The sequence below is a fragment of the Sus scrofa genome, unplaced genomic scaffold (assembly GCF_000003025.6).
Source record: "Sus scrofa isolate TJ Tabasco breed Duroc unplaced genomic scaffold, Sscrofa11.1 Contig554, whole genome shotgun sequence".
NCBI classification, from domain to species: Eukaryota; Metazoa; Chordata; class Mammalia; order Artiodactyla; family Suidae; genus Sus; species Sus scrofa.
In genome coordinates, this window is record NW_018085244.1 from 26,142 (window position 1) to 35,399 (window position 9,258).

Consider the following 9,258-nt stretch of genomic DNA (forward strand, 5'->3'; position numbering starts at 1 on the left):
TGTCAGCGAGGTCGCTCTCACACACACTCTCCAAGCTCCAAGCTGCAGAAACACAGACATGAGGAATCGAGGTGTTAGCGACCGTCCCCCACTCGGACCCCTACTTAGGGTTGACTGCGGCCACACAGCACCGCCCTGGCTTGTCCTCCGTGTGCTCAGAACTTCCCCGTGCGTGCTCTATGGCCTCAGAAGCATCAATAAAACACTGGCCACAGTGGCAAACCGTCCGAGATCGTGGGCTGCTGAGGGATGGCGCTTTACACGCACGCCTCCCTTCTAGAGTCCCTCCGGAGGCCTCAGCACCAGCGTGACACACCTGAAAGTCCAGCTGCACGGACACCCTTGCGTGCTGGCTCGGGGGAGTGAACCCTTGGCTGCTTTCTTCTGTTCACTGCCAGAGGCAGACCTAACTACTGGCTGAATTCAATGAAGCATAAATGGCTCCCTCTGGACAGCGGCTGCCACGCTGTGGACAGCAGCTCTACAGAAACACTGAGGAGACGGGTACCCCTGCCCGTGAGGTTCCTCTCCAAAGCACACATAAAGAAAACTCATACACCTCAACAGCAACAGCAAAGAAACAAGCCAGGAGTTCCCGTCGGGGCGTCGGGGCGCAGCAGAAACAAATCCGACCGGAACCACGAGCTTGCGGGGCTGATCCCTGGCCTCGCCGAGGGGGTTAAGGATCCAGCGTTGCCGCCAGCTCTGGTGTCGGTCGCAGACACGGCTGGAGCAAAGGCCTCCCCCCCAGCACTGCCGGTGCGAACGTACACCGGTACAACCACTACCGAAGGCACCACGGAGGGGCCTCCCAAAACGGAACGCAGCACAGCATGCGACCCAGCAAGCCGAGCGAGCGCCCTGGAAGATACCACGACACACGTATCCAGGAAAGAGACACATGCCCCTGTGTGTGTATGGCGGCACCACTCACAACAGCCAGGACAGGGACGCCACCTCATGTCCACAGGCACAGGGATGGATCACGACCATGTGGTCCACATACACGAGGGAATTCACGACTCAGCCAGAAAATCCAAGAAGAAACCAATGCCATTCAAAACCATAGGGCTGGATCGAGACATTCTCATACAAAGCGAAGTACGTGACAAAGAGAGAGATCTCACTTAGATGTGGAGTCTAAACCATGGCACAAAGGACCCTGTCCACAAAACCCACGGACACAGAGAACAGACTTGTGGCTTTCGTGAAGGGCACGGACTGGGCGTTTGGGGGGAGTCGATGCCAACTAGGCATTGAGAATGGAGCGACGACGAGGTCCTCCTGCTGCAGCGCACGGGGAACTGGATCCCATCTCCTGAAATCGACCGGGACGGACGATAACAGTCCAAAAGGAACCTGTGTTTATGCACACACACGCCTGGGGAATGTTGCTACACGGCAGAAAATGAAACAACACGGCACCTCAATGAACACAGAGACAAACAGAAAGGACAGTGTCTGACGAGCCACTGAATGGAAAGACAACCCGCAGAAGACGCTATCTGCAAACCTTACATTTGGAACAGGGGCTCATGTCCAGAATCTGTGGGAAACAACGCCAAATCAATTGACCCAAAAGGCAAATAACTCAGGTGTAGGTGAGCGGAAGCCTGGGAGACCGCCTCCGTCCAAGAAGACAACAGACAGCAGCACACACACGGAACGTTTCCCAAAGTCACCCACCACAACGGCAAGGCAAAGCAAAGGCACAACGAGCTATCACCTCCCTCCTCGTAGGACGTGGAGTGTTTTCAAGCGTGAACAGGTCGTCTGGGAAGATGTGACTACCTGGGACTTCTGTACGCTGTGGGCGGGAAGGTCAGCTGGCCCAGCCAGGACAGGAAACACTATGGCAGGTCCTCAGGAAAGCTGCCCACGGACCTAGCACGGGACCCCGCAGTCCCACTGCTGCGTGGACATCTAAAGGAAGAACCATCGGTGTCGGGTAAAGAGACCCGCCATCCCAGGATCCCGGCAGCGCCACACACACGAGAGCCCAACAGAAACAGAGCCCCAGTGCCCACGGGCACACAGACTGAGAAAGACAACGGGATGGATACAGCCCACAGAAACCCTACCCACTGCAGCAGTGCACAGAGAACTGGAGGACATTACTGATCGATTCGTCTCGGGGTTTGAGGGCGGCCCCCGCGGCATACGGAAATTCCCAGGAGAGGCGGCAAATCAGAGCTGTAGCCACCGGCCTACACCCCAGCTGCAGCAAAGCTGGATACCAGCCGCGTCTGGGACCTCTGCCGCAGGCAGCTCACCGCAACGCTGGATTCTTCCCCCACTGAGCAAGGCCAAGGGTCGAACCCGCGTCCTCAGAGATACCAGTCGGGTTCATGACCACTGAGCCTCGACAGGAACTCGCTGGAGGACAGCATTTCAAGCGAAGCAAGTCAGGCACAGAAGGACAAAGACTCTCTGATGTCATGCGCATCAAGTGTCTGACACACCACTCCTGAGCAGAGGCTGGAAGGGTGGCTGCCCAGAGTGGGCAGGAGGTGCGGGTGGAGCACAGCGTTCACAACACTCCTCGGGACACTCACAGCCTGAAGGGGCTCGAGTCCCTGGCACGTGTTTGAAACAACGGTATCAAAGTCCACACAAGGCAGAGAGGGAAGCGAAAAGGAAAAGAAAGACCAACAGAGGAAGCAATGCCTTTCCCCCAAACCCTTGCTCCCAGCCGGTGCGGGCAGAACGAGGGAATGGACGGTTAGCCTGCGGTCATCGTGAGACTCCTCAATTAGAAGCTGGACAGCTGTGTGGTGCTAAGCCACAAACGGCTCCCCACAGCACACACCCACTCACACTGATTGCCAATCACACCAGCAGGCCCTCACACGCACCACCCTCCCCGCCCCCGCAGTGTCCCCCGACACCTACCCACGCCATACAAAGAGCCTCCTTTCGTCCAGGGACCCTAGAACCTGGGGTGGCCCTTCTTGGGAAGTCCGTCTCTTTCACCCCATCCTTCACCCTCATTCCCAGGAGGAACCCAGAATCAGGGTGTCTCTGCAACCAAAGGAGCAGGAGAGCCCACCCCACCCCGCCTCCCTCGCGGCCCCCTCCCCCCATTTCCTCAACACCTGGACTTCTCCTCAGCAGAGCCGGGCTCCAGAATACTCACAGATTTCATCGTCCGCCCCGTCCACCTGTGATGAGACAAGAGAAAACACGGTGAGTGTCACAGCATCCTCTGCACTGCGGCCACAGGTCTTCCTGCCGTTGGGGACCGCAGGCACGCAGACAGAAGGCAGCGTTGAGTCCGTTTCCCCAAAAGAACACGGCGAAGACCCCTTTGGAAAAGGCGCCAGCTTTTCATGGAAGATCTCCCAAGTCCTCGTACATTTAACAAACATTCAGGCTTCTTTGGCCTTCCCATCGGGGCACAGTGGTTAACGAATCGGACCAAGAACCATGAGGTTGCGGGTTCGATCCCTGGCCTTGCTCAGTGGGTGAAGTATCCGGCGCTGCCCTGAGCTGTGGTGTAGGTGGCAGACGAGGCTCGGATCCCACGTTGCTGTGGCTCTGGCGTAGGCCGGTGGCTACAGCTCCGATCAGACCCCTAGCCTGGGAACCTCATCTCCATATGCCGCGGGAGGGGCCCTAGAAAAGGCAAAAAAAGACAAACAAGACAAAACAACATTCCGGCTTCTTCAAAGACATATGCTCCCTACTGCACACTTGGGAACTGATGCGGTCCCTTTTGCAAATGCCCCTGGGAAGGAGCTACTGCTTGGTACCAAACTTGGACTCAACAGTCCTCCGCACAGCAATCTGCATATATCATCTACAGTGGACTTTCTCAGATTTCCATTTCTGAAGGAGGTACATCCAAGAAGAAAGGAGGCACCTTTTCCAACCTCACATCAAGAAAGGTGAGCTTACCTTGGGGCCAGGCTCGTCTTCCGGCTCAGCCAGGCGATGGCTAAGGACTCCTCCTGGCCATTTTCACGGGGCTGGCCCGCCTCCTCCTCCACCTCCACCTCAGGTACTGGGGCCGCCTCGTCCTCATGTCCCCCAGCCCGGGGCTTCGCCTCAGTCTTCTCACTCCCACCGGCCTCCACAACATCGTCGGCGTGAGTTCCTGGGGGACACACAAGTCACTGTCAGCAAGGCGATGGTGCTGCTCACGAGGTACTCTGGGCGCCTCACCTGACTGGACAGGGGCTGGGAGTCGAGGGCTGGGGCTGGGGGCGGGGGCGGGATGAGGCACGGACGGAGCTCCTCTTGGCCCATCCTCCTGGGGAAACGTCTCGAAGGAAGGCAGACAGCACCCTGAAAGACCTGAGAAAGGGAGCCTCTGCCTCTCTTGCTAAAGGGAACCTCTCCGTGGCGGATTCCCCAGCTGAGAAATGGCCAACACGAGCATGCCGGCTCTGCTGCCACCAGAGAGCCTCCCGAGTCCTCCTGCCCATTTTCACCTCCGGCCCCATTCCTCCATCTGCTGAAATGGCAGGAGATCATTTCCGCTTCCCTACTCTTCCCACAGGGTGCTCCTGTGTTCACGCTCCATCCTCCCCAATGCGTCACCTCTTTTCTCTTCTTAGATACGTAATACTTCTCTTTGGAATACTTTGGCAATAGGAGACTCAGGCAGGGGGAGGGAGAGCAGGCCTTCCCGATGCTACGTACTTTGCACCACTGTCCCTAACAACCTTTCTCAACCTTTCTCGTCGTGACTCACAGGACCTCTGCACCCATGCAGGAATGACTGACTCCCCCTTCAGCCCTGCTGCCAGGTCTTAGCCATCTCTCCGTTCCAGCTCTGACAGTCTGCCTAGTCTACTTGCCGCCTATGTGTTGAACTGCACGCTATCTCTGTTGCTGTGGTGCCTGATTTCACCATTTTTTTTTTCTTGTCATCCTTGTCGCTTCCTTAGGGCCACACCCATGGCATATGGAGGTTCCCAGGCTAGGGGTCTCATCGGCGCTGTAGCTGCCGGCTTACGCCAGAGCCACAGCAAGGCAGGATCCCAGCCCCATCTGCCACCTACACCACAGCTCACGGCATCACCGGATCCTTAACCCACTGAGCGAGGAGGCCAGGGATCGAACCGCAATCTCATGGTTCCAGGTCGGATTCGATAACCACGCCTACTCCAAGGCCGTCTCCTTCAACTCATCCAACTCTGGGAACGCCCCTTCCCTCAGCCCACACCGCGAGGACACACCAGGACAGGGAGGCCAGAAATCCCAAACGTGCAGAGGGAGGACCTGCCTTCTCACCCGCCACCTGACACTCACCAGGCAAACTTGGTCTCCAGGGTCAAGGGCCTAGGAGAGGGTTGCGTCCCACCACACCAGGGCCCTCAAGGGCAACAAAGGAAACTAAGTCAACAGCTCTTGTGCACAGGACCCCAGGGTGCGACCCAAAGAAGCGGCACCATGGCGAGCAGAGCTGGAGGGCGGCTTCGGAGGAAAGCCATTTCTAAAGGAAGGAGACACGAATCCAAACACAGCACAACAAAGACCAGGGACCCAAGTCGTCTTCGGCTTAGCAACTTCAGAGGGGAAAACACCACAGCGGAGTTCCGCTCAGTAGGCCACCCACCCAAGTCCTAGCCCCTTCCGCCCTCTCCCGGCAGCAGGTGGAACCCAGCTGCTCCCAGGAACCCTCTCCCCCTGGATCCCAGCTGCGTGCTCTTCCCTACCTGCAGCCTCCTCATCCTGGCGGCAGTCGGTGCGCTCCGCACCGAGTCTGTAGAAACACACCGCGGGGAAGCGAGGCGTGAGAAGGAGTGGCCTCCCGTTTCCCCGGCTTCCCCGAGGTGACGGCGGGTCACACAGCATCACCCGGGTTTTTCCTCCAGGTGCCCAGGCCTTCCCTCTGCTCCAGGGACTGAGGCCCGCCAACACAACGTGAGCACAGATGCAACATTCGGGCATCTCATACCTGCTCCCCCTCCTTAGGAACATAGGCGACGAACATCTTTACACCAATTTCTTTCTCTTTTGCAATTGCACACTCACCCGCCCCACCCTCCAAGCAGCAGGCCTAACCCAAGTGTCCCGGGAACCCTCTCCCACTGGCTCCTACCTGAGAGCTGTTCTTACCTCGATCACTTTCTGCGAGGTTGCTGTCAGCGAGGTCGCTCTCACACACACTCTCCAAGCTCCAAGCTGCAGAAACACAGACATGAGGAATCGAGGTGTTAGCGACCGTCCCCCACTCGGACCCCTACTAGGGTTGACTGCGGCCACACAGCACCGCCCTGGCTTGTCCTCCGTGTGCTCAGAACTTCCCCGTGCGTGCTCTATGGCCTCAGAAGCATCAATAAAACACTGGCCACAGTGGCAAACCGTCCGAGATCGTGGGCTGCTGAGGGATGGCGCTTTACACGCACGCCTCCCTTCTAGCATCCTCCGGAGGCCTCAGCCCAGCGAGACCACTGAAAGTCCAGCTGCACGGACACCCTTGCGTCTGCCGGGGAGTGAACCCTGGCTGCTTTCTCTGTTATGCAGAGGCAGACCTAACTACTGCTGAATTAATAAGCAAATGCTCCCTCTGAAGCGGCTGCCACGCTGTGACAGCAGCTCTAAGAAAATAGAGACGGGCACCCTCCGGATTCAAGCACACAAAAGAAAACTCATACACTCAACACAAACAAAGAAAAAGCAGGAGTTCCGTCGGGCGTCGGGGCGCAGCAAACAAATCCGACCAGGAACCACGAGCTTGCGGGGCTGATCCCTGTCCGCCGAGGGGGTTAAGGATCCAGCGTTGCCGCCAGCTCTGGTGTCGGTCGCAGACAGGCTGGAGCAAAGGCCTCCCCCCAGCACTGCCGGTGTGAACGTACACCGGTACAACCACTACCGAAGGCACCACGGAGGGGCCTCCCAAAACGGAACGCAGCACAGCATGCGACCCAGCAAGCCGAGCGAGCGCCCTGGAAGATACCACGACACACGTATCCAGGAAAGAGACACATGCCCCTGTGTGTGTATGGCGGCACCACTCACAACAGCCAGGACAGGGACGCCACCTCATGTCCACAGGCACAGGGATGGATCACGACCATGTGGTCCACATACACGAGGGAATTCACGACTCAGCCAGAAAATCCAAGAAGAAACCAATGCCATTCAAAACCATAGGGCTGGATCGAGACATTCTCATACAAAGCGAAGTACGTGACAAAGAGAGAGATCTCACTTAGATGTGGAGTCTAAACCATGGCACAAAGGACCCTGTCCACAAAACCCACGGACACAGAGAACAGACTTGTGGCTTTCGTGAAGGGCACGGACTGGGCGTTTGGGGGAGTCGATGCCAACTACGGCATTGAGAATGGAGCGACGACGAGGTCCTCCTGCTGCAGCGCACGGGGAACTGGATCCCATCTCCTGAAATCGACCGGGACGGACGATAACAGTCCAAAAGGAACCTGTGTTTATGCACACACACGCCTGGGGAATGTTGCTACACGGCAGAAAATGAAACAACACGGCACCTCAATGAACACAGAGACAAACAGAAAGGACAGTGTCTGACGAGCCACTGAATGGAAAGACAACCCGCAGAAGACGCTATCTGCAAACCTTACATTTGGAACAGGGGCTCATGTCCAGAATCTGTGGGAAACAACGCCAAATCAATTGACCCAAAAGGCAAATAATCAGGTGTAGGTGAGCGGAAGCCTGGGAGACCGCCTCCGTCCAAGAAGACAACAGACAGCAGCACACACACGGAACGTTTCCCAAAGTCACCCACCACAACGGCAAGGCAAAGCAAGGCACAACGAGCTATCACTCCCTCCTCGTAGGACGGGAGTGTTTTCAAGCGTGAACAGGTCGTTGGGAAGATGTGACTACCTGGACTTCTCTACGCTGTGGGCGGGAAGGTCAGCTGGCCAGCCAGGACGGGAAACACTATGGCAGGTCCTCAGGAAAGCTGCCCACGGACCTAGCACGGGACCCGCAGTCCCACTGCTGCGTGGACATCTAAAGGAAGAACCATCGGTGTCGGGTAAAGAGACCCGCCATCCCAGGATCCCGGCAGCGCCACACACACGAGAGCCCAACAGAAACAGAGCCCCAGTGCCCACGGGCACACAGACTGAGAAAGACAACGGGATGGATACAGCCCACAGAAACCCTACCCACTGCAGCAGTGCACAGAGAACTGGAGGACATTACTGATCGATTCGTCTCGGGGTTTGAGGCGGCCCCCGCGGCATACGGAAATTCCCAGAGAGGCGGCAAATCAGAGCTGTAGCCACCGGCCTACACCCCAGCTGCAGCAAAGCTGGATACCAGCCGCGTCTGGGACCTCTGCCGCCACTGAGCAAGGCCAAGGGTCGAACCCGCGTCCTCAGAGATACCACTCGGGTTCATGACCACTGAGCCTCGACAGAACTCGCTGGAGGACAGCATTTCAAGCGAAGCAAGTCAGGCACAGAAGGACAAAGACTCTCTGATGTCATGCGCATCAAGTGTCTGACACACCACTCCTGAGCAGAGGCTGGAAGGGTGGCTGCCAGAGTGGGCAGGAGGTGCGGGTGGAGCACAGCGTTCACAACACTCCTCGGGACACTCACAGCCTGAAGGGGCTCGAGTCCCTGGCACGTGTTTGAAACAACGGTATCAAAGTCCACACAAGGCAGAGAGGGAAGCGAAAAGGAAAGAAAGACCAACAGAGGAAGCAATGCCTTTCCCCAAACCCTTGCTCCAGCCGGTGCGGGCAGAACGAGGGAATGACGGTTAGCCTGCGGTCATCGTGAGACATTCCTCAATTAGACAGCTGGACAGCGACACCTACCCACGCCATACAAAGAGCCTCCTTTCGTCCAGGGACCCTAGAACCTGGGGTGGCCCTTCTTGGGAAGTCCGTCTCTTTCACCCCATCCTTCACCCTCATTCCCAGGAGGAACCCAGAATCAGGGTGTCTCTGCAACCAAAGGAGCAGGAGAGCCCCCCCACCCCGCCTCCCTCGCGGGCCCCCCCCCATTTCCTCAACACCTGGACTTCTCCTCAGCAGAGCCGGGCTCCAGAATACTCACAGATTTCATCGTCCGCCCCGTCCACCTGTGATGAGACAAGAGAAAACACGGTGAGTGTCACAGCATCCTCTGCACTGCGGCCACAGGTCTTCCTGCCGTTGGGGACCGCAGGCACGCAGACAGAAGGCAGCGTTGAGTCCGTTTCCCCAAAAGAACACGGCGAAGACCCCTTTGGAAAAGGCGCCAGCTTTTCATGGAAGATCTCCCAAGTCCTCGTACATTTAACAAACATTCAGGCTTCTTTGGCCTT